Source organism: Theropithecus gelada, chromosome 8, assembly GCF_003255815.1.
Source record: "Theropithecus gelada isolate Dixy chromosome 8, Tgel_1.0, whole genome shotgun sequence".
In the NCBI taxonomy this organism is placed as follows: Eukaryota; Metazoa; Chordata; class Mammalia; order Primates; family Cercopithecidae; genus Theropithecus; species Theropithecus gelada.
The window spans coordinates 135,961,070-135,987,132 of record NC_037676.1 but is presented as its reverse complement, the minus strand read 5'-3'; the positions used below and the strand labels follow the sequence as shown (position 1 = coordinate 135,987,132).

Here is a 26,063-nt window from a genome sequence, read left to right as displayed (position 1 = left end):
TTATTACTATTGTTTCTATGAGCAAACAGAGGCGTCTAAAAGTTAATAATCCTTAGTTCTGTTAGTAAGAAACTAGTAATTGTCAGATACTGGTGTTTCAGTTTCACTCAATAAAAAACTCAGCTCACACATAATCCTCCTGAAATGAAACCCAATAATCCATAAGTTCTGTCTACCAGTAAACAGCTCACAATAATCTTTTTATGATTCACTCACTTCATACTTGGGACATGGAAACCAGAAATCATAAATCATTAAAGAAAGCTTCCAAACTTTAAAAGACAGACAAAAACAAGCAGTGGAAGGACAGAGTCAGAAGAAATGAAGTTAATACAGGAGATGGAAGAAAAATTTTCTAAAATTCATTTTTACCTCCAAAAGAATAAGAGAAGATATGATATCTGTCCAAAAAGAATAGTTAGCAACAAAAAAGAAACAAATGAAAAACAAAACAAAAAAAAGTCTTCAGCAATTAAACATGAAAAGAAGAAAAAATAAAATCTAGGGAAAAGCATAGAACGCCTGAAAGTTTAAAAAAAAACAAAAAACAAAAAACCTCTTACATTTAAGTCTTTAATCCATATTGAATTAATTTTTGTATAAGGTGTTAGGAAGGGATCCAGTTTCAGCTTTCTACATATGGCTAGCCAGTTTTCCCAGCACCATTTATTAAATAGGGAATCCTTTCCCCATTTCTTGTTTTTGTCTGGTTTGTCAAAGATCAGATGGTTGTAGATGTGTGGTATTATTTCTGAGGGCTCTGTTCTGTTCCATTGGTCTATATCTCTGTTTTGGTACCAGTACCATGCTGTTTTGGCTCCTGTAGCCTTGTAGTATAGTTTGAAGCCAGGTAGCGTGATGCCTCCAGCTTTGTTCTTTTTGGTTTAGGATTGTCTTGGCAATGTGGGCTCTTTTTTGGTTCCATGTGAACTTTAAAGTAGTATTTTCCAGTTCGGTGAAGAAGAAAGTCATTGGTAGCTTGATGGGGATGGCATTGAATCTATAAATTACCTTGGACAGTATGGCCATTTTCACGATATTGATTCTTCCTATCCATGAGCATGGAATAAAAACCCTAGAAGAAAACCTAGGCAATACCATTCAGACCATAGGCATGGGCAAGGACTTCATGTCTAAAACACCAAAAGCAATGGCAACAAAAGCCAAAATTGACTAATGGGATCTAATTAAACTAAAGAGCTTCTGCACAGCAAAAGAAACTACCATCAGAGTGAATAGGCAACCTACAGAATGGGAGAAAATTTTTGCAATCTACCCATCTGATAAAGGGCTAATATCCAGAACCTACAAAGAACTTAAACAAATTATAAGAAAAAATCAAACAACCTCATCAAAACATGGGCAAAGGATATGAACAGCTATTTCTCAAAAGAAGACATTTATGCAGGCAACAGACACATGAAAAAATGCTCATCATCACTGGCCATCAGAGAAATGCAAATCAAAACCACAATGAGATACCATCTCACACCAGTTAGAATGGCGATCATTCAAAAGTCAGGAAACAACAGGTGCTGGAGAGGATGTGGAGAAATAGGAACAGTTTTACACTGTTGGTGGGACTGTAAACTAGTTCAACCATTGTGGAAGACAGTGTGGTGATTCCTCAAGGATCTAGAACTAGAAATACCATTTGCCCCAGCCATCCCATTACTGGGTATATACCCAAAGGATTATAAATCACGCTGCTATAAAGACACATGCACACATATGTTTATTGTGGCACTATTCACAATAGCAAAGACTTGGAACCAACCCAAATGTCCATCAATGACAGCCTGGATTAAGAAAATGTGGCACATATACACCATGGAATACTATGCAGCCATAAAAAAGGATGAGTTCATGTCCTTTGTAGGGACATGGATGAAGCTGGAAACCATCATTCTCAGCAAATTACCACAAGGACAGAAAACCAAACCCCGCATGTTCTCACGCATAGGTGGGAATTGAACAATGAGAACACTTGGACACAGGATGGGGAACATCACACACCAGGGCCTGTCATGGGGTAGGGGGAGGGGATAGCGATAGCATTAGGAGATATACCTCATGTAAATGACGAGTTAATGGGTGCAGCATACCAACATGGCACATGTGTACATATGTAACAAATCTGCACATTGTGTACATGTACCCTAGAACTTAAAGTATAATAAAAATAATAATAAGAAGAAGAAAAGTATAAGGATATTTATCCTTCTGTAAATAACATCACAGTATCACAATATGCAATTCATAAAGTTTATATTAAAACATGCAAAAAGAAAATAAACTCTCAGAAAGCATAACAAGAAAAAAGAGAGAAAAAAGACTAAAATAAATCAAAATTTAGAAGATTAAACCAAGAGGTTCGACATATGGTCTTCCAAAATGAGCTAAAAGAAGAATAAGGTGAAATTGTCAAAGATATAAGACAGGGAAATTTCCATACCTGAAAGGCATGCACATCCAGTAACAAGTATAATAAACGAAAGGGCCCACTGAGCACTCAACATAATGAATAAGAAGTTGCCTTGTCATGAAATTTCAAAACTACAAGTAATAACGACATGATTCTAAAAGTTTTTATAGGGGGAAAAATATAAAGAACCCATTTTATTAAAAATGGATTATCATGCAGTTAACTTCGGTCCTGTTTCAAGGTTCACGTGAATAATTCTGATCGATAAAACCCAAATTACTCAGTAACCCTAGCTACAAGGAAGTGCTTCTTCTTGTTGTATTATGACTTTTAACTTTTTATTATTGTGAAAATTTCAAACCATACTAAAGTTGAAAGAGTAAGATAATGCCCATCTATATAGTCCTCAATTGGAGTCACTGATTATGCCAGTTGGAGGGACACTAATGATGAGACTGAATTAGGATGCCAGAGGAGAGTCTATGAGACATCAAGGAAATTGAAGTAGCACTGACAGGGAGTGTCTCAGACTATGATAAGGATCTGACAAGGTCTCAGCCGACCTAACAGGGAGCTCCAGAGCAAAGATTTCCCACTGCACAGCTGGTATCATGCATTGATCAGTCACTGGCTGGGCACTGCTGGGGAAGACTGTGGCCTCAGCTCCAAAGCACAATTGGATCCTGAAGGACCTAATGACTAGAAACTTCCAGGTGACTACACTCTGCAACTGACTGGTAAGTGCTTTCTTAAAGGGAAATTGGAGCAGTGAGCTTCTATAGCTGTGACAGCATTTTCTGATATTTTACCTTTTTTTTCCCCTAAACCATTTGAAGGCAAACTGTAATCACCAGTCATGGCATTTTGACCACTAATTACACAGCAATACGAATCTCTTAACAACTAGACATTTTCCTACATAACCACAGTACAATGATCACACTGGATAATTATTTGAACAATAATATTATCTGACATGTTGTCCATATTCAAATCAAATTCCATTAATCATCCAATTAAGTCTTGTTTCTTCTGGGTGCACATGCACATGTACACATGTATGTATCTGTGTGTTTGAGCCATGATCCAATTAGGGGTTATGAGTTGCATTTGATTCTCATGTCATTTTATTCTCCTTTAACGAAAAATGGTTCTCTTACCTTTCTGCATTTTCAAGATATTGGTCTTTCTGAAAATTCCACATCATTTGTCTTTTAGGATGAACATCAGAATTTGTCTTCTTATTACTTCATGGCTAAATTCAGGATATAATTGTAATACCCCACTTTTTGGTGTTTTCGTTTGTGCTTTAAATAGTCAGTTGTGTTTTATGTGAGTTACAAGAAATGAGAAAACAGTCTTTTATATTTATCTACTTATTTACTATCTCTGGTGCTTTTTATTTTCTTTTGTAGATTTGAACATCTATAGAATATTACATCTCTTTGACCTGAAGGACTTGCTTTAGCATTTCTTGTACTACAAGTCTGATGGAGGTAAAATCACTAAATTTTAATTTAACTGAAAATGCCTTTATTGCACCCTTGTTCAAAGGATATTTTTGTTGGATACAGAATTCTGTATTGACAGTTTGGTTTGGTTATTGCTTTTCTCATTCAGCACTTCAAAGATGTTATTCCATTATCTTCTGGCCTCCATTGTTTCTGACAACAAGTCAGCAATAATTCTTATGCTTGTCCCCTACACATAACGTGTCTGTTTGCTCTGGCTGCTTTCATGATGTTTTCCTTATCTCTGTTTCTCAATCGTTTGATTATCATACTACTAGATGAAACTCCTTGTATTTATCAGGTTTTGATGTTTGTTTAACTGCTTGGACCTATAAATCATCAAATTTGGGGAATTAGAGACTATGGTTTCTTTGTTTCTTTAATTTTTTTTTTTTTTTTTTTTTTTGAGACAGAATCTCACTCTGTCACCCAGGTTGGAATGCAGTGGTACAATCTCAGCTCACTGCAACCTCTGCCTCCCAAGTTCAAGCAATTCTCCTGTCTCAGACTCTCTAGTAGCTGGGACTATAGACCTGTACCACTGTGCCTGGCTAAGTTTTTTGTATTTTTAGTAGAGACGGGGTTTCACCAAGTTGGTCAGGCTGGTCTTGAACTCCTGACCACTCAAATGATCCACTCACCTCAGCCTCCCAAAGTTCTGGGATTACAGGTGTGAGCCACTGTGTCAGGCCAAATATTTTCTTTGCATTTTGTTTACCAGCTTCTCTCTTAGTGCTGATGTTTAGACTACTTGCTATTTTCACACAGAGCACTGGGGTTCTTTTAAACGTTATTCAATCTTTTATCCTTTCCTTCTAATTGAGCAATTTTTATTATCTATGATCAAGTTCACTGACTTTTTCTTCTGCCATTTCCAATCTTCTATTAGACCTGTTCAGTAAACTTTTTATTTCTGTTCATTTGTTTCAGTTATAGAATTTCTATTTTTTTCTTTCTTTTTTTTTTTTTTTTAGATGGAGTTTTGCTCTTATCGCCTAGGCTGGAGTACAATGGCGCAATCTCAGCTCACTACAACCTCTGCCTCCCAGGTTCAAGCAATTCTCCCGCCTCAGCCTCCTAAGTAGCTGGGATTACAGTCACCCGCCACCACACCCAGCTAATTTTTGTATTTTAGTAGAGATGGGGTTTCACTATGTTGGCTAGGATGGTCTTGATCTCCTGACCTTGTGATCCACCTGCCTCAGCCTCCCAAAGTGCTGGGATTATAGGCATGAACCACTGCAATCAGACACTATTTAATTTTATAGTCTACATTTTTCTATTGATTTTTTTATTTGCTCACTAATTAAAATCAAATTTTTTTATTTAAACATCTTTACAAGAGTATTTTTCAAGTCTTTTCTTAGTACAACATGTGCATTATTTTAGATTTGGTTCCTGTTGACTGTTTTATTTTGTTTTGATTTTTTCTTGTTTTTTACTATGGATCATACGTTTCTATTTCTTTGTCTATCTACTGAAATTTGCGTTGAATGCTGAATATTGTAGAAAAGACATTGAAGAGACTCTGGCTTCAGTATTGTCCTATCAAATTAACAAGTCATTCAATTACTGGTTAATCACTGGAACTTTTAGATGCTTGGTTTAACACTTCCTTCATTCAAGTCTGTGAAAAGCTCAAGGTATTTTCCAAACCTCTCTAACCTGAAGGGACCAAACACTAAACTCATTATTTTCTAGAGATCTTTTCTGTGACCTTGGTTAGGCCAGTTCCATGCTATGATCCCTATTGTTAAGACACAAGCTTTCTGGAGTCTCAGCTAGATGCTAGGGTATTAATGATGGATTAAGGAGGTGTCTCCACTCTGGCAGGGCAAGAACTCCAACTTCCCTTGCACTTCTCCTTCCAAGAACTTCTTGACTTCTGGTATCTGTGTTCTGCTCTTAACAGCATAGTATGTGCTATATGGTAAGGCTGGATGGTTTGTCCTGTACATGTACAACTAAAATTCAGCCACAGACTCTCAGGGATTCTCCATCAATTCATGGAATCCCCTTTCCACAGAGATTCCTCTACTCAAGGCCTACCTTGAGGATTCCATCTGTCTCAAGCCCATAACTCTTAACTGTGATCTCTGTTTGGTCAGCTCACTGAGGCCATGCTCTCTGTTTGGACTCCAGCTTATTGTGCTGCAACCAGGAAATTGTTCTAAGCACAGAGCTGGATACTCACAAGATTCATCTCAGAAGTTTCCCTTCACTCAAGAATTGCAGATTTGCATTACCTACTGCCCACTGCCTGAAAATAGTTATCCCACATTTTTATCCAGTTTTGTATTTGTTTACGGCAGGAGCGATAATCTAGTCCCAGCTACTGCATCATGACCAGAAGCCTGTGAAATACATTTTTAACTTTTCAGACTCTAAATTATAGGAAAGCACAGAAAAGGCAGGATGAAGTGGCTGTCGGGTGAGCCAATCCGTGGTATGATTTACCAACCTGGAAATATATTATCAATCAACTCCAAGGAAATGACAGCAGTTTCAGACTTGCCAACACTATAATAATGATAATGATAATAATAATAACAATAAATGTAAAATGGCCTTCTACATTTCCTTTCTTAGGAAGTACTGAAGGAGGCACTTACTGAGATGAAGGTAATAGAAAAGAGAGACCCAGGATCAAAGAGACAGAGGATTCAACTGAGGAGAGCAACATTAGCAAAAGAATGGCCATTGTGTATCAAGTTGAAAAAGTGATCTATGCAGACTGAAAGAAAAACATGATGCAGGAGGCAGGTTTTAAATACCGTAAAAATAAAACCAAGCCAGGCATAGTGACTCATGCCTGTAATCCCGGCACCTTGAGAGGCCTAGGTGGGTTGATCACCTGAGGTCAGGAGTTGGAGATAAGCCTGGTCAACCTGGCGAAACCGCATCTCTACTAAAAATACAAAAATTAGCCAGGCGTGGTGGCAAGTGCCTGTAATCCCAGCTACTCGGGAGACTGAGGCAGGAGAATCACTTGAACCCGGGAGGTGGAGGTTGCAGTGAGCCGATATCATGCCACTGCACTCCAGCCTGGGCAATAGAGCAAGACTCCATGTCAAAATAAAGAAATAAATAAATACAACTGAAAGCTTATAACTGTGGTTAAATATTTGAAGAGCTATTTACAGGCATATGACGGAAGGTGGAAACACTAAAAAAGATAATAATAGGCAAGTAGAAAATAAACAATAGAAAATCAAGGCAATTATTAACTCCAAGTAAAACAAAAATTTGAAGGAAAAAGTTGATCTAACTGTGCACTACTTAGCTTAGCAGGGACCTATATTTATATAGTCATAATTCTATAAACATTGTTACTGGTTTAACCAGATAGTGCTGTCTAAAATCCCGGCTCTATTTAATACCACTTACCTGGGTCAACTTGGGCAGCTTCTTTTAACTTTCTGAGCCTCAATTTCCCCTTCTACAAAATGTATAATCTCTCATAAGATTGTTGTATGAAGTAAAATAATACATACAAAGGCTCCCACAAAAGTTGACACTAAATATATATTTCTTTCCAAGGTTTTATTACTTGTGCACCCAGATAACTCTTTTGCAAAAGAAAGTGGTAAAATTGGATCTAACCCAGCCCCAGCTCCCACAGCTTCCTCATCCAACCCCAGCCTCAGGCATTGGAGCAGTCTATGCTGTGATCACACAGAACTGCTCACCAGTCCTCACATACATTGCACTGCAAGTTATACTGCTGTGCTATGATGTTTTGTGTGCCAAGAGTTCCCTCTTTAACCATCATGTCCATTCGTTAAGAACATCAATCTTGTATTATACTTCCAAAGCTTCCAATTATAATGAATTATTCTTTTGGTGTTTGGCACACTCTTAGTTGTATTGTGGTCTATTTAAGTATCTATGTCTTTCACCAGATTGTATAAGCAAGGACTTTGCTTTAAATCAGTCTAACCAACACTTATTTATTGAGTAACTATCGTGTGCCAAGTACTATGCACATTACAAATTGAGGATCTAGGATAATTTAGACACAAGTATTCATTCAAAAATGAACCTACTAAGTGCCAAGAATTCTAATGGGCATTGAGATCCATGTGACCATGAGAAATATGGTCTCTTCCTTCATCGTATTTGCAGTGTGGAGAGAAGGGTCAGGCACGTAGAGAGGGAATTACAAAGCTAAGTAATGTCTATGCCAGGAAAAGTATCTAGGTCAATGAGAGACAAAGAAGGGACATCACAGGCATGAGAATTCAGGGAAGGCTTTTTGGAAAAAGGAACTTCTAAACTAAAAATAAAATGAGTAGTAGCTCACTAAGGGATTGGAGAAGAGAGTTCAAGCTGAGGAAAAACATAAAAATATGTACACAATATAATAGAAGCAAGAATAATAGGCAGTCCTCTCTATCTAGAGGAATCAGGGAAAGCTGTGGGGGCATTTGAGCAGAACCTTCAAGGATAAGTAGATAATTATTGGTAATACTCTCATTCTCTTTGTTGAACAACTATATTAATGCATTAGTAGTCATCCTTAGTCCAGAAAGAATAATCTAATTACTACTATAATAATTTTAATTCAGTAGTGTTATGTTTACTACATAAATGGTAGGAATTTTTATTATCGAAAAAGCATGGACTTACTTCATTTTGAAATATATACTACAAACTGAAAATTAATTTAGATCTTTGAATCTTGCTTATTTTTTACCCTATTCTAGTATCCAATTTAATTAGCATTTTAAAATTAATTCAGGTTGCTTTGTAGAGGAAAACACAGAAAACTAGAAGAAAAGATTGGCAAGTATATCTCATGGCATTTACTATAGAGCAAGATTTCAAAACAAACTTGCATTTCAAGATTAATAATTTTGGTTGTACTATTGTTATTTATAAATATATGGCCAACTCGATTGCAAGAAGAAGCAAGTATCTAGATAAACTGAGTGGTACAGGCTGGGCACGGTGGCTCATACCTGTAATCCCAGCACTTTGGGAGGCAGAGGAGAGTGGATCACCTGAGGAGAGGAGTTCCAGACCAGCCCGAGCAACATGTAGAAACCCCATCTCTACTAAAAATACAAAATTAGCTGGGCATGGTGATGTATGCCTATAATCCCAGCTACTCAGGAAGGCTGAGGCAGGAGAATCGCTTGAACCCGGGAGGCGGAGGTTGCAATGAGTCAAAATCGTGCCCTTGCACTCTAGCCTGGACAACAAGAGCAAAACTCCATCTCAAAAAAAAAATAAATAAATAACCTGAGTGGTATAGACAAGAGTCAGCACAAAGAAAGGCGACTAGAATTGAAATGATATTTTCTAAGAGCCACCAGTGTGCTTACTCTGTGTCCTGAGGAATCAGAGACGAAGAAGTCACAATTTCTGCTGTTCAAAATGTGCTTTGAAGGAAGAGTAATATTTCCCAGGCAAACAACAGTCTATATCTCTCAACTCATCTCTTTCTTTATTCCTACAATAACTGTCTTAACTTAGGCTCTCATTATCTCATATCGAGAGCATTAAAATATTCTCTTCCCTTGAGTCTTTCCTGCCTATGTATTCTTCATCCTGTGAACAGAGTGACCCTTCTAAAATGTATATCTAAACACGAGTTTCCTCTTATTTGTCTGCATTTGACCTTCATTTTTGAAAGACACTTTTGCTGAGTATAGAATTCTAAGTATTTTGTCTTTTTGTTAAGTATTTTAAAGAGGTTGCCCCATTGTCTTCTGGTGTGTGTTGCTGCCAACAAAAAGTTTGTCATCATTCTCATTGTTGTTTCCCTGTACATAATGCATTTACTTTTCCTGGATACTTTTATGATATTCTGTTTATATCCGTTTTAAGAAAATTGATTACAATGTGCACTGGTGTCATTTTCTTCAAGTTTCTTCAGCTTGGAGAGTTCTCTGGGCTTCTTAGATTTAGGGGTTTATAGTTTTTATCAAATTTGGAAAAATTTTGAACAGACTTCTTTGAATATCCTTCCCTTCCCCTTTTTCTCTGGGACTCCAATTACACATATCTTAGACCTTGTGAAATTACCCCATGGCACACTGATGGGATAATGCACATCAATGTTCACTTTATTTTCAGTATTTTTTCTGTTTTATTTTAAATGTTTTCTACTGCTTTTTTTTTTCAAGTTCACTAATCTTTTCCTCTGTAGCCTCTAATTAGCTATTAGTGGTATCTCATGCATTTTACATCTCAGGCATTTTTTATCTCTAGAAGCCTGATTTGGATCTTTGTCATATCTTTTACACATCCATTTAACATGCTCATGTTTTCTTCTATCTTCTTAAATATAAAGAATGTATTTATAATAGCTGTTTTAATTTCCATATGTACTAATTAGATTATCTGTGTCATTTAACTAATGTCTGTTTCTATGGATTGGTTTTTAAATCTTTATTGTGGGTTATATTTTTCTTCTTTGAGTATCTAGTGCTGTTTGGTAGGATGCTAGATATTGGTGACTTTTAATTTTGGGGCATTACATTTTTTCTGTATTCCTGTAAGTATTCTTCAGATTTGTTCTTGGGTACAATTAAGGTAGTTGGGAAAAAACTGATCTTCTCAAGGCCTATGTCTATGCTTTGCTAGGCAGACACAAACTAATCCGTCCCCATCAATAAAACAATCCGCTTTTGAATACTTAAGCTGATGCCCTTTGCCATATGAGGCATCTTACAATGGCTGTCAGGAATATGAATTATTCCCAGTCCTGTATGGCTCTAGAAATTTTTCTGTCTACTCCTTCCAGGTGTTTTGTTTGTTTGTTTGTTTTTTGTTTTGTTTTGTTTTTCCTTCCTGGCCTCAGGCAGTTTTCTTTAGTGCATGTGCTGATTAGTACTCAGCTAAAGACTCAAAAACGACTCTTCCACAAAACTCCAAAGCTCTTTTTCTGAGAAGCTTGCTCCTCTCAGGAACAATGCTGAAAGAATCCCAGCCACATTGGCCTCCCTAAATTCTCAGTCCTGCCTCCTAAACTTAGGGAGACCACTGGACTCAGTCTGAGCTGCTGCTTCTTGCACTGCAGCCTGGAAACTCTCTCCAGGCAAAAGAGAGAAGTATTCCTAGAACTTGCCCCATTTGTTCTTTTTTCTCAAGGATTACTGTCCTGCACTGCCTGTTTTCTAGTGTATGAATACTGTTATTTCAAATATTTTGTCCACATGATTAGTTGTCTAAAGTGGGAGGATAATTTCAGTCCCTGTTACTTCATTATGGCTGGAAGTGAAAGCTGACCATGATTTAAACAGTTGGTAGCTTTTAAGTGCTTTCAGAAAAACATGCCAACTGAAAGCCTTAAGTCCAGGCCTGGAGCCTCTCCTTCTCTCTCTTTTTTTTTTTTTTTTTTTTGAGACGGAGTCTCACTCTGTCGCCCAGGCTGGAGTGCAGTGGCCGCATCTCAGCTCACTGCAAGCTCCGCCTCCTGGGTCTACGCCATTCTCCTGCCTCAGCCTCCCGAGTAGCTGGGACTACAGGCGCCCGCCACCTCATCCGGCTAGTTTTTTTTTTGTATTTTTTTAGTAGAGACGGGGTTTCACCGTATTAGCCAGGCTGGTCTCGATCTCCTGACCTTGTGATCCGCCCATCTCGGCCTCCCAAAGTGCTAGGATTACAGGCTTGAGCCACCGCGCCCGGCCTCTCCTTCTCTTTCATTTCCTGGTCCTATGCTTGCCCCATGGGGTTCTGTTTGACCTTCATCCACTTCAGTGGTAGTGTTGAGGGTCTCGAGATCCCTCTTGGGACCTGACCAAGAGCACATGGGCTCCAGGGTTAGGTACCAGGGGAAGTCGAAGAATCCTCATAGGACCCAAGCCTCCATTCCACTCTCCAGCTCCATTTTCCCAGAAATCTCAGCAGTAAACAATACACATTGTTTTCCCAGTGATTCTATAAATGAAAAGTGTTTGCTTCCTGTATGGCTTTCTTTTTTTTTTTTTTTTTTTTTGAGACAGAGTCTCTCACTGTCACCTGGGATGAGTGCAGTGGCACAATCTTGGCTCACTGCAACGTCCACCTCCCAGGTTCAGGCGATTCTCCTGCCTCAGCCATCCAAATAGCTGGGATTACAGGCGCTCGCCACCACGCCCGGCTAATGTTTTGTATTTTTAGTAGAGACAGGATTTTACTATGTTGGTCAGGCTGGTCTCGTACTCCTGACCCTGTAATCAACCCGCCTCGGCCTCCCAAAGTGCTGGGATTCCAGGCGTGAGCCACCATGCCCAGCCTTGGCTTTCATTCTTGTATGTGCACTTCTCTTGGTCTGGATCTCCAGAGAGCAGAAGTGACTTTTGGGATCAGTATGCTGCGTCCCCACCCTAAATTCCTAATAAGACAAAGAAACTTACGGTATAGTCCAGAAGAAAGACACTTAAACAAATATGATAGAATGCTTCATGTAAATCCCTCATGAACGCTTGTCACATTAAATAAAATATAAGCACAAAGATACGCACTCAGTTCTTAAAGAACTCGGGAGAGAAGCCTATCACTTGGCCTGGGGCTATCTAGGAAGGCTTTCAGAAGGAAGTGACTAGCCCCTTCCCTGACATTCACCCAGAAAATGTATTTCCATAATGACTTTCCAATGACAGTGACTCAATGGAACAACTCTGGCACTTTAGAAACATTTTGACAACCTCCTCCTTTGGAGAGCTCGGCAGTTATTAAGATGGAAGAAGCCAGCCAGCGCCTCTGTCAAGTAGCCAGGAAGGTTCCTGCTGAGGCCATTATAAAAGGAAGCAGTGGGGGAAGGCATTAGGAGAGTTGAAGATTGGGTAAGGACCCCAGACTGGGTCTCCCCGAGCCTTTGATTAAGACAGGCCAAGTTTGTCCTCACCACTGCCAGAAACGTGCTTTCCGTGAATCCAGGGCGCAGAGTTCTAAACAAGGAGGCTGTTAAAAGATAGATTAAAAGGCATAAAAATAGTATTAGATTTCACGGCACAGTGAGGCCTGTCAAGTCCGGGCTCACAGAGTGAATTGCTTAAAGACGATGATCAAAATGAGTCACCAGTGTCTGCTCGGATTGTGCTGATGCCTCTCGGAAAAGCAGAAGCCAGGACTATTGTTTGTGTCAAAAATACTTTTGAAGAGGCTACAGAAATCAAAAGGCACTGATGTGCCAAAGTCTGAAGGCAGGGGAAGGGGAGAGAAGAGAGGAGAGTCAGGGGCTCGAACATGCAGGAAGCAGATGAGCAAGAGATGGCATCTCAGGGCAGAGTTGTGCGAACAGAGTGGAGTTGAGTCCTCGGAGACCCTCACTTTTTCCAGCTCCTGCTAGGTGCTAGACCTAGTGCTGGGCACCTTAGGTATGATAACTCAGGAAACAAGAAACAGTTACTTGAGGGAGCGGTGTGGCCTTGAATGTGTCACTGAGCCTCCCTGAACCTCCATGTCTTCTTCTGGAAAGTGAAGTTAAACAGCCATACCTCTCAAGGTGGTTGAGGATTTTACGTAAGATAACAGGGGCAAAAATGTCAAGCATCCAAAAAGCGCTCAATATACAAAGTTGAATCTGAAGACAAATCACTGGGCAATCCTAATCATAAGAACATTCACTGAGAACAGGTTATACGCCAAGTACTGAGATGAGCAGTCTATACTCAGGCATTACCTGATTTAAAGTCTCCAGACCTATGAGTTAGGTAATAGTTCCATCCCCATTTGACTTACAGAGAGACAGAGTCTTTATGTAAAGACTGGGACAGTAAGTTGCCCAATGTCACACAAGAGAGAAGCCACAATCTAAAAATCCATCTGTCTAATTCCAAAAACCTGTGATCCCTATCATTTTGCTGGCTGGTTGTCTAGAATGATAGAAGGCTAACATTGGCATCATCTTTAAGATGACTCAGTATCAAGCCCTCCACCTCCCTGCAGGCCTCCTTTACATGCGTGAACCCCTCGGAAACGTCCTGCCAACTGGCCAGCCTGCTCCTGTTTGCACTCTTCCCATGATGGGGTGCTCACTTCCTGCTGAGGCAGCCTGACCAATTTCCTGACAATTCAACCAGTTGGAAAGTACTTCTTTCTCCAGTCTATCGGATTGATTTCAGATTCAAGAGCAGCACCAAGTAGACGCATTCTCAATTGTCACTTCCAGGGAGGAAATCTTTGACAAGTTCCCACTGCTTTTTAGAAGTAAAATAGTCATAACTTGTTCTTCTTAAAAACTGCCAACAGCATGAAGAGAATCAAGACTGAAGACCAAAATTGCTTTTCTCTCCTCTCGATAACACTGTCAGCATGGAGCAGGCCGACTGTGGAGGAACTTCAATTGGGGCTAAATTTATATTCATTCAGGTGTCACCGGACTCTGCTTTCTTGCCTCTCTTCTCTGATCAATGCACTCATTAAAGGACTCAGGCTTGGCAATAGATTCACCTTAATGCTCGTCACCCTGGGGTTTCAATAACACAGGTTCTGAGACTCTAACAAGCTACTGAAGAATGAAAAGAAAAAAACGAAAAAAAGCTTTATCTTTCCCTCCTTGTACAGAGTCCTGAAATTGTTTCTCTTTGTCTTTTACAAACAATTCTGTTGACTGTATTAATTTTATGGAGGAGCTTTGAGGGGCATATATGGGAAGAGGGAAATTGGGAAAATATTTATGTGGAGCAGGTGTACAGAACAAATATCCATCTATTTATTCCAAAACAGTGAGAAATGTGGATTGCATTTATTTCTGTTTTTCTTAACTTGGAAGATTTGTTTGGAAACTTAAAATAAAAGGTTTGTTTAACTTTTACCAAATTACGTTTTATTTGTCTTAACAGAAGGATACTTTCACTTCTACACATTCCGTTGTAGAATCTGTCTACATACTCATGTATTTTCACAGTCCCAAGCATGGTATGTATTGTGGGATCTGGCCAGCAGCCCACAATGCAACGGGGTTCTCTCTTTGTTCCCAGGCGGATCGGCAGGTCAAGAAATAATAGACATACACAAGATAGTGAAAGCTGGGTCCAGGGGTATCACCACCTTCTGGTCCCATGGTGCCAACAATGCACTGGATATAGCAGCAATTATTAAGTTTAGTGAGGGTGGGGGTAGGTTAGTGAGGGATTTAGGGTCATTTGATTATGAGGTGAGATGGTCACATGGGATGAAGTAATTCTTTAACATAACATGTGTATGCAGAAGTACAGTATACAGAGGTAAGAATTTACGATATAGTGTGTGCATCAGTAATTTCTAACAGAGCCTTAAAACAGAAATGCAGTCTTTCCATAGTCTATGATTAGCAAGATGTTAATCAGCACTAACAGTTGCAGCAAAAGCTGGTTACAAACAATCCGTAGAAACAGGACGTGAAGCTAGACAACGGGTTAGACCAGAAATTGTCAGAAGGGAGTATGCCTTTACCCTAAAGAGGCCTAGAAGAGCCATGGCTAGATGAGGGCATTTATAGCCCTATCTTATCCATATGGACAGGTGTCCCCCAATGCGTCCGTTTATAGGCTCTCCAGGAGGGTCACATTCCATTTCCAGAGCTATGAACATTTGCTTTTCTGGGATAGGAATCTTGGTGATGTGAAACCTCCCTGACTGCACGTCCGTTCACAGGTTCTCTGAAGGGGGAAGCACATCACCTGCTGTTGGCTCATTCTGGCAGTCCAACCAGCATTGTCTTTACACAATCCTGCATGCAATTTTGTATTTACAATAATCAGGAGCATTTCATCTTTTATTCCATAGCAATAGTTTCAGGTGTCTCCCTATATCTCCCCTTTTATTTTATTCTGTAGCAATAGTTTCAGGGGGTCTCCCTACAGGTATGCAGGTTGATATGTGATTTGGATCTGTGTCTCCACCCAAATCTCATGTCAACTTGTAATCCTCAGTGGGGCATGGTGGCTCATGCCTGTATCGCAGCACTTTGGGAGGCTGAGGCAGGCAGATCACTTGAGGTCAGGAGGTTGAGACTAGCCTGGACAACATGGTGAAACCCTTTCTCCACTAAAAATACAAAAATTAGCTGGGCATGGTGGTGCGTGCCTAATCCCAGCTACTCATGAGACTGAGGCAGGAGAATCACTTGAACCCAGAAGACAGGGGCTACAGTGAGCTGAGATTGCACCACTGCACTCCAGCCTGGGCAACAGAGCAAGACTCTGTCTCAAATAAATAAATAAACAAACAATAAATAAAATTGTAATCCTCAATATTGGAGGAGGGGCCCGTTGGGAAGTGATTGGGTCTTGGGGGCAGATTTCCCCTTTGGTGGTGTTCTCATGACAACCAGTGAGTTATTAGAAGATCTGGTTGTTTACAGATGTGTAGCACCTCCCAGCCCCTCTCTTCCTCCTGCTTTGGCCATGGAAGGCGCGCTTGCATCCCCTTCACCTTCTGCCATGATTGTTAGTTTCCTGAGGCCTCCCCAGTCATGCTTCCTGTATAGTTAGCAGAACCGTCAGTCAATTAAAGCTCTTTTCTTTGTAAATTACTCAGGTATTTCTTTATGGCAGTGCAAGTATGAACTAATACATATGTCATGTTCTTATTATTATTTACACCAAACAATTTATCATGAGTGTTCCCTGTGTTGCTTCACTTCTTGTTATTAGCTGATTGTTACTAAATAACTTGTGAAATAGAGGCTCTTAACCATTCTCATTAGATGATTTCCTTTTTTTCCATTAATTACCTAACATTAGTCACCTTCGTACCTTTATTTTTTCACAGGGAAATGATAATCACCTTTGAAGTCCCTCATTGTCTGTTTCTGTTATGCAAACCAACCATTTTGTCTGTAATAAAACCACTACCATAATCTCATCCACTTTGGGTGTCATGAGACTTTGCACTTGCAGGGTAAATGTATCTGATAGCAATCATTTAAGCATACCCTTACAATGATCCTGCATGGCAGATGCACTTGCATGGGTGCTCCAAGCTAGGGAATCCGGAACTGACTAACCTGGAGATTCATTTGTTCCTAATCTATGGTAAATATCTGAGCCCCCACACTGCCCCAGCTCATGGAACATAGTTCCGTACAGGAGATTAAGGTCCTGAGTTTGGGGTTAAATGAAGGTTGCCAAGCAGAGGTCATTATGGGGAGGATATTAGTCTGTTTTCACATTGCTGATAAAGACATACCCAAGACTGGGCAATTTACAAAAGAAAGAGGTTTAATGGACTTGCAGTTTCACATGGCTAGAGAGGCCTCACAATCATGGAGGAAGGCGGAAGGCACTTCTTATATGGTGGTGGCAAGAGAGAGAATGAGAGCTAAGCGAAATGGGTTTCCCCTTGTCAGACCATCAGATCTCGTGAGACTCATTCCCTACCATGAGAACAGTATAGGAGAAACTGCCCCCAGAATTCAATTATCTCCCACTAGGTCCCTCTCACAACAAGCAGGAATTATGGGAGTACAAATCAAAATGAGATTTGGGTGGGGACACAGACCCAAACCATATCAAATGTTAAGTGAAAATCATATATAAACTGCATATTATTTGTGGGTGGTTGTGGTTTTCCTGCTCAGCTCACCACCACTGGGCCATGAGGTTATCTTTTCCCAGTCACTGCCACTGCATCTTTTCTGTACATAAGGCAGTTCTCCTGCCCAGTCCACCACCACTGGACTCCCTCTCCCATACATAAGCCTCTAATGAAACCCCTTGTCTCATTTGCTGGCTCTGGGTCCTTTCTTCAGCTGCTTGAACTTGCTGCTTTTCCCACTGAGGCTAACAGTGGCTCAGCACAACACAGCCTTCTGAGAGTTAATGGCTGTGTGCCCACCTATTCTTCTGCAATAAGCAGTTTACGACGGGTGGGCCAGCTATTGAGCTCAGGAATGAATCTTCACCACGTGGTGGTCACTGTGCTAGGAGCTACAATAGTCACGCTTATTTGGCAGATGAAGAAACTGAGGCACTGACGAAAATGTTCTGTGGCTCAGTGGTTGGGCTGACCCAAAGCCATGTGTTCCATCTGACATTCAAGATGGGCTCTGTTGACTTTGCCAAAACTGTAATTGTATAAAAGTCAGAGGTTAAGCTAAGGTTGGTGTTGTCATGCTACTACTATAGATACCATGTTTCTGCAAGGCTGGAAAAAGTCCTAAAATACTTTTCAATATCATAAGAAGAGAACTAATTCTATACAGTCGTTGGATACCATTAAACACTGCCTTAGACTAGTGTACAACTGAGCTGCTATTTGGTCAAAATAGCAGCTGGAACTTGTGTGTCCCTACACACAAAGTTCTGTGCTAAGTGCCTTATGGGTGATATCTCCCTATCAGTTTCATTCCATTTTATAGACAAGGCACCTGAATGTTACAGAGTTTAAGAAACTTATCTAAAGGCATGTGTGCAAGTGGTGGACCTGAAATCTAAAGCTTCATCTTTCTAATTTCAGAATCTGTCACCCTAACAACAGGTTAAGCACTGGGCATTCAAGCTGGCCACACCATGGAATGCATCTTTGTGAAACTTCTCTTTTTTTAGAAGAAAAATCTTACACTAAGAGAGGTTGAGTTATGGGCCCAAAATCGCATACTGACAGATCCATCTTTAAGGCCAGGCTCCCCAAATCTTCCTTTCAGAAGAATTCCAAATAATGTATCACATACATATCCACGAGACAGAGCTCAATTCCTTTCCTTTTGATTCTGGGCTAGGCTTAGTAACTTGTTTCCAAAGAATGAGATACAGAAATGAAAATATAGAAACCAAGTGGACACTACATTGGTTAAGGTTAACATCACCAGTGATAAGTTATCTTGCTTGCTATCACATACCCATTTACATGCAACCGGAAAAACACTTCACCTCCATGATATTTTTCTAAAAAATCTATAACCCCAATCTAATCAGACCAGTTCAAACAGGGGGACATTCTACAAACCACTTGACTAATAGTCTTTGAAACTCTTTAGAGAATCAAAGAAAAAGATTAAGAAGCCCTTGGATCAGAAGAGACTGCATAGGTATGACAACTAAATGCAATGTGCAATTCTGGATTGAATTTGATCCCGTTGAGGAAGAGGACATCAGTGAAATAATAGGTACCAACAAAATGAAGTCTGTTAGCTCAGGGTACTAGACCACTATTAATTTCTTAGTTGTCATAGTTGCACCATGGTTATGTAAAATGTTAGCATTAGGGTAAGCTAGGTAAAGGGTATGTTTGCAACTTTGCTATAAATCTAAAAATGTTACAAAATACAAATTTTCAGGTAATATAAAAATAAAAATAAACAGATCACCAAAACTTTAGCTGCCTGTTTCATGGCCATTTCCTTATAGCTTGTAATTCACTCACTCCTTTTTTTTGTTTTGTTTTGAAATGGAGTCTCTCTCTGTTGCCCAGGATGGAGTGCAGTTGCATGATCTCTGCTCACTGCAACCTCTGCCTCCTAGGTTTAAGCAAGTCTCCTGCCTCAGCCTCCTGAGTAGCTGGGATTACAGGCACCCACCACCACACCCAGCTAAGTTTTGTGCTTTTAGTGGTGATGGGGTTTCACCACATTGGCCAGGCTGGTCTCGAACTCCTGACCTCAGGTGATCTGCCTGCCTCGGCCTTCTAAAATGCTGGGATTACAGGCATGAGCCACCGTGCTCAGCCTCCCTCATTCTTTACAAAAATTTTTATAAAAACAAAAAAACAAAACAGGGGTCCAAGAGGATATGTGTGAAGACCACTATTCACTGTAAACAACCCAGAGCAATTATTCTTGGAATGTGTATGGCCTCACAAACACTATGCCCTACACATACACACCGCACACTGCTAAGACTGGTTCCAAACACCTGGCTACATTATTTTCCCTTCAGGCTGAGAGCCTGAGGTTTCACTTGGCCACTGGCCACGGCAGGATTGTTCCATGTTATTTTTTTTTCTTTTATTTTCCTTTATTGGGGCAACAATGCTGCAGCTGAGCCTCTGTAGAAAGAGAACGACATTCTTTCCATTTTTTTTTTTAAGAGGAGCAGTTAAAAATACACATTGGTACGTACTGCAATTATCATTCAGAATAAATGCAGGAACGGTGACATTAACTAATGGGAGTGCAGCAGCTGCCGGCTTATTGAAAGCCATCCTCAGCACAGTGCGGAGGTGTCCAGTGGTAATTGCTCCTTTAGTCTATCTGTCTGATGTCACAAGGGAATCCACTGGGTAAACCCAAGGCTGCTTTTTACCTCAACATGGCCCAGAGTCAGCTTGTCCTCAATAAGGTGTTTGTTGGCAAGTGGGTAAAAAGCTACAATATGATCATGATTTCATTAACTTAAACTTTAGCAGTGCCTTTGATTAGCTGGAATTGGCCAACAGAAGACTCAAGGAAAACCGATAACAGAATAATTATTAAAGAGGCACTAATGTTAACTGAAAACCAACCAAATGCCAGATAGCACCAGGCACTTGACCAGGTCTTTAATCCTCTGACCAATCTGCTGAGAAGCAATGCTGTGCAACTTGTAGAAATGGGGCTTGGAGCTGGGAAATGACCACCAGCTTACACTTCGGCAAGCGGCAGGCATGGACTTCTCTCCAGCCCAGCCCCGAGTGTCAGCATCATGCCTTGCACTCTGGGTGCTTAGATGACTGTTTTACTCATTTATTGATTCTGTCATGCCCCTCATTCTAAAAAGGAATGGGGATGTCTTACAGAAACTCCACAAAACTAGAGAGAATATGCATTCCCAGCTGGGTGCGGTGGCTCACGCCTGTAATCCCAACATTTTGGGATGCCGAGGTAGGCAGATCGCTTGAGCTCAGGAATTTGAGAGCAGCCTGGGCAACATGATGAAACCCTGTGTCTACCAAAACTACAAAATCTTAGCTGGGTGTGGGGACGTACATCTGTGGTTCCAGCTACTTAGGACGCTGAGGAGAAGGGATCGCTTGAGCTCAGAGCGGAGGTTGCAGTGAGCCAAGATCGTGCCACTGCACTTTAGCCTGAGCAACAGAGTGAGGCCCTATCTCATTAAAAAAAAAAAAAAAAAAATGCATTCCCAAAAGTATCTAGTGCAGAGGTTGGGGCTGGAGCTTTCTCATGAGAATCTAGCAGTCAAAGCTGCAAGACCCATGATGTGAGTGAGGAAAAAAGCAAACAGCAGAAAAGGTGGGGAGGGCACAGCAGGATACATGCTTAAGGCATGCACCCCTTCTTAGAATCTATCTTAGACACCAATGGAGTGCTACAAAAGCCGTAGACCGTGTATTAAATCATTTATTTTCATTCTCCACAGAGTCTTGCACCTACTGAATCACAGGTGATGCAATTTGCTCATCTGTAAATAATAATATCCACTTCAAACGAATACTGTGAATGTCATTAGGCAACACATGTCAGCATGTCAATGGCTCAGCACACGCCTGCCACATGCGAGGGCTCAACATAAATGTGACACAAGGTTATTAACTTGGGTTAAAATTGTTTAAAGCAGACAAAACTGCTAAAGGTTACATAGTAGTGGGATGACATGTTTCAGCACTGGCCACCTGTGGGAGAAGTAGAAGAGGAAAGAGAGAATAGAAGAGGGAAAGGAAGAGGGGAAGAAGGCAAGAAATAAGAAGAGAGGTGAGAAACAAATGGAAGGGAATGGGAAATGGGAAAATCAGAGGGGGACAGGGAGAAGGGAGAGATGGAGTGGAGAGAAAGAAGAGGGAAATGAGAAGTGGGGAAGAAGAGAAGATGAAGGGGAGGGAAGAGGAAGGGAGGAGACCGAAGAGATTATCAATCTGATCAGAAACAGGAGCCTCTGCTCCTGAAGATTCCAGAGTGGGAGGAGGAAGAGGGAGTTCCCCCATCTTACTGGGCCTCTCCCCAGGCACAGAAGCCACATGTCTGTCTACTTCACTATTGTCCTGTCACCTCCTCCCGTGGAGAACAACTGAGCTCCTCTGTGCTTTGGTGATATGGAAACGGTCCTTCCCTCTGCCTCTCAGAAGCTGGGCAGGACCAACCCCTATCTGCTCACCCTTTCATTTACTCAAAAAATGACTGTAGATACCACAGCAAGCAAACAGATGAACCCCGGCCTGGTGGAGATGATGCACTACTGGAGGACGCAGGCAGAGAATTGGAAGTTACAACATGGGGTGTAAAATCTTTGACAAGAAAAGCCCAAGACAGGAACCAAACCTAGAGGAACATGGGAAGTTCCCCAGAAAAAGAAATCAATGCCCCCAGAGAGACTGAGGTTCCCTTGGAGTCTACCCACAAAGCGAGAGCTGAGAGCAGAACACAGGGAGGAAGCAGGATGTGCAAATCTCGGAGTTCAGCAGGAACATGGCAGATCCTGGAAACGGAGAGAGAATGGCCAAAGCTGGAACAGAGGGCTGTGCTGGACAGCGTTGGGGAGGATCTCTAGCAGGAAGGAGAGACCAGGAAGGGATGGCCTCGGAGAGGACAATGAGAAGCTAGACTTCTAAACCATGTCTCATCGAAGTCTTTTGTAATGAGACAAGAAGATGCTCTTGGTTGTTTTGTTTTGTTTCCAGGAAGAGCCACTGATGGCAGTACGAGAGGGGACCAGGCTGAGGAAGGAGCCAGAAGATATTGTGAAGGCTGTCACAGGCAGTTCAAGAGGGCCTAGGGAGAGTGCAGGGTGCTGGGGAAGATATCCAAGGGCTGGCTACTCAGGAGACTGGATTTGTTGGACTGTATGTAGTATTGGGTGTTGGGTTGTGGGGAGATGCAGAGAAAGTCAAAGACAACTATAGGGCTTCAGGTCTGGACAAGTGGTGGAGGGAGATGCTGTCCCTGAGACCGAGAAAGAGAAAGAAGCTAGTTGGTCTTATACAGGTTTGTGGTCTTATGGGAAGGCCATGTAAATTGCACAGAGAAGTTGGATATTTGGGTCTAGAATAGAGGTCAGCAAACTGTGAAAATGGCCAAGGAGAGGATGTTTTTGGTTTTGTGGGTTGTACAATCCTTGCTACAACTACTCACCTCCACTGTTGCAGCTAGAACGCAGTCACAGAGGATGCGTAAGCCATTGAATGTGGCTGTGTTCCAGCCAAACTGATTTACCAAGGTGGTGACAGGCTGGATTTGGCTAGAGGGTCACTGCGTGCTGACCCCTGATTGAGAGCATCAGATAGATGTCTGGGCTGGAAACAAATATTCAGGGAAAGTGATTTGAAGTAATGAGTGTGGATTATATAGAGAGACATAGATTTAGATATATCTATTAAGACATATACTCTATTTTTCTATGTATAGATATATAGATGTTGAGAGATTTATTTTAAGGAATTGGCTCACATGACTATGGGCCTGGCAAATCTGAAGTCTGCAGGGCTTGGTAGCAGGCTAGGAACTCAGGCAGGAGTTGATGCTGAAGTCTTGAGGCAGAATTTCTTTCTTTCTGGGAAACCTCAGTGTTTGCTTTTACGGCCTGCAAGGAATTGGATGAGGCCCACCCTCATTATCAAGGGTAATCTGTATTCCTTAAAGTCAACCGCATCTGCAAAATACCTGCCCAGTGCACCTGGATTAGGTTTCAATTAAATGACTGGGTACTATATAGCCTAGCTGAGTGGACACATGAAAGTCACCATCACAGGGGTCATCTTAGAATTCTGCTACTCCACTTTTGTAAGCAGTCACATCATGCTAATAACCCATGTTGTAGTTATGGTCAATGAAGACCCCAATATGTTAAGGTATCATTTCTGTTTTGATCCCAGATGCCCCAAGTGCCCATATCTATATCTATATCTATATCTATATCTATATCTATATCTATATCTATAGATACATAGATATCTGTTGCCCAGGCTGGAATGCAGTGGCATGATCTTGGCTCACTGCAACCTCTGCCTCCCAGGTTCAAGCGATTCTCCTGCCTCAGCCTCCCAAGTAGCTGGGATTACAGGCATGTGGCACCACGCCACATTTTTTTGCATTTTTAGTAGAGATGAGGTTTCACCATGTTGGTCAGGCTAGTCTCGAATCCCTGACATCAAGTGATCCTCCCGCCTCAGCCTCCCAAGCTGCTGGGATTACAGGCATGAGCCACTGCACCCGGCCCAGTGCCCATATCAGTATCAATGTTCCAGGTTATGTCTGCCTTTGTCCAAGAGCAGAACAGCATTCACTGCTCTTTCCCTGCCTGGAAAAGTCCCATTAAATGCTTCTCAGGTAAGATGGCCACCCAGCGTCCTCCCTTCTCTAAGGCTCATGGGTTCAGAAGGTGGTGAAAGGGGTCACAAACTTCCTGCCTCCTTCCTCATGCAAACCCCAGTGGTGAGTGCCTGTGTATCCGCAGTGGAGGAGCCCTGCGCGCTGGCAATTCTTCAGTGGGAGAAAGGCATTTGCAAAGCCTAATAATGGCACCATACATATGTATACATTTTACACAAAGCCCGTTTATTTTAAAAAAATCAATTTCTCTCCTACAGATGGCACATTGCATAAAGAAACACGAACCCAGCAGCACCCCTGCCAGCGGCAATTCTGAGCGCTCATTTCCGTGTTGCCAAGACATTACGTGGAAAGGCATGTGCGTTTAAGGGCATCCAGTTGTTTCTGTACCAGAACAGCAGCAACATCCTGGGCAGGCCTTTCCTCTGGAGTTCATGTGCAGGTCGTACTGACGCACAACACGGCCTAAAGGAACCATGGAGGAGGAAGGGACCCTAAATCCAGGCCAAATGGGAGCAGGGTTGTCCTCAGGTAAGTGCCAAGAACATAGTGCCTGGAAAGTTTATTGCATTCCCTCAGTTTCTCCAGTCATAAACATTCAGGATCTGATGACTTCCTTATGAAAGGTAAGGTAGATTTGCCACCTTCTAGATAGCACGCATCACCCCACCCACATCCCACATCACCTCACCCATATCCATGCACATTGGCAACAGAACTGACAGTCAGCTTGCTTTTCCAGGAATACAAGCATGTTCAATACTACCGTGTACACATGTTTTATTGCAAATCACATCACAATGTGGAAGCAGACATGACTGTCACTGTGACTGTGACTGTCATTCTCTGCCTCACCTTTGACGATGGTTGCCACTGGTGTGGATGTTTCTGGGAGGCTTCTGCTCCCCTGGTGCTAGTAGCATCTTACCTCAAACATGCACAACATGGCCCTGCTTTCTCTGCCATTGGAAGGGCGCTGCTCCTACAGTGATGTTCCTCCAGCCTATATGTACAAGCATAGATCAGACCTACAGGGGTGTAAGCAGCCCTGGGGCTGCCCTCAATTAAGGAGGCAAGGTGGGAACCAAAAGCCTCCTTCCCTCCCTGCTGACACTTACCAGCAGCATCCTGAGTGTTTCGCAGACAGCCCTGGAGAAACCACACTCCACAGCCTACAGCAGCATCCTCAGTAACACACCTGGCACTGGTGTTCCCTTCTTCCCTGCTTCCTCACTCCTTGATAACCTGCCAAATAAACCATCTAGGTAGAAGTCCTCATCCCAGCTCCTTCTGATTTCAGGAGGACCCCAGCTAGGACACTATCTCTGGAACCCATGGTGCCCTCTCACTAAAGTGCCCCAGTGTTGGCACGAAACCTACCGAATTGTTGGTGCTGACTCTCTATATCCATGATTCAACCAGAACAACATTGATTGGTTAAAAGGTGCATTAATCAACTTAACTCTGGAAACAACAGGTCCCTGAAAAATTTATATCTCTAGGAAATTAAGAAACTATGGTAATCCCAGGAGGCCGAGGTGATTTTGAACATGATTTCAAGAAGAAGCAAGTATCTACTTAAACTGAGTGGTACAGGCTGGGCGCGGTGTCTCACGCCTGTAATCCCAGCACTTTGGGAGACTGAGGTGGGTGGATCACAAGGTCAGGAGATTGAGATCATCCTGGCTAATATGGTGAAACCCTGTCTCTACTGAAAATACAAAAATTAGCCAGGCATGGTGGCGGGCACCTGTAGTCCCGGCTACACAGGGGGCTGAGGCAGGAGAATGGCGTGAACCCGGGAGGCGAAGGTTGCAGTGAGCTGAGATCGTGCCACTGCACTCCAGCCTGGGCAACAGAGTGAGACTCCATCTCAAAAAAAAGAAGAGAAGAGAAGAGAAGAGAAGAGAAGAGAAGAGAAGAGAAGAGAAGAGACGAGACGAGACCAAACGACGGCAATCCCTTTGCAACCTCAAACTCCCATCCAAGGAAATTATAATCCATTCACCTTTAC

At 41.7% G+C, this 26,063-nt stretch overlaps 1 long non-coding RNA gene across 2 annotated transcripts; it reads left to right on the top strand.

Moving 5' to 3' along the window:
• Positions 1-3,064: 3,064 nt before the first annotated feature.
• Positions 3,065-25,523, top strand: LOC112630577. 2 transcript variants are annotated; one of them, XR_003120894.1, is made up of 4 exons: positions 3,065-3,162; positions 3,841-3,921; positions 24,307-24,580; positions 25,350-25,523. It is a non-coding gene; the product is annotated as an uncharacterized LOC112630577 (long non-coding RNA). The 2 variants fall into 2 exon arrangements; XR_003120895.1 differs by lacking the exon at positions 3,841-3,921.
• The last annotated feature ends 540 nt before the right edge of the window (positions 25,524-26,063 follow it).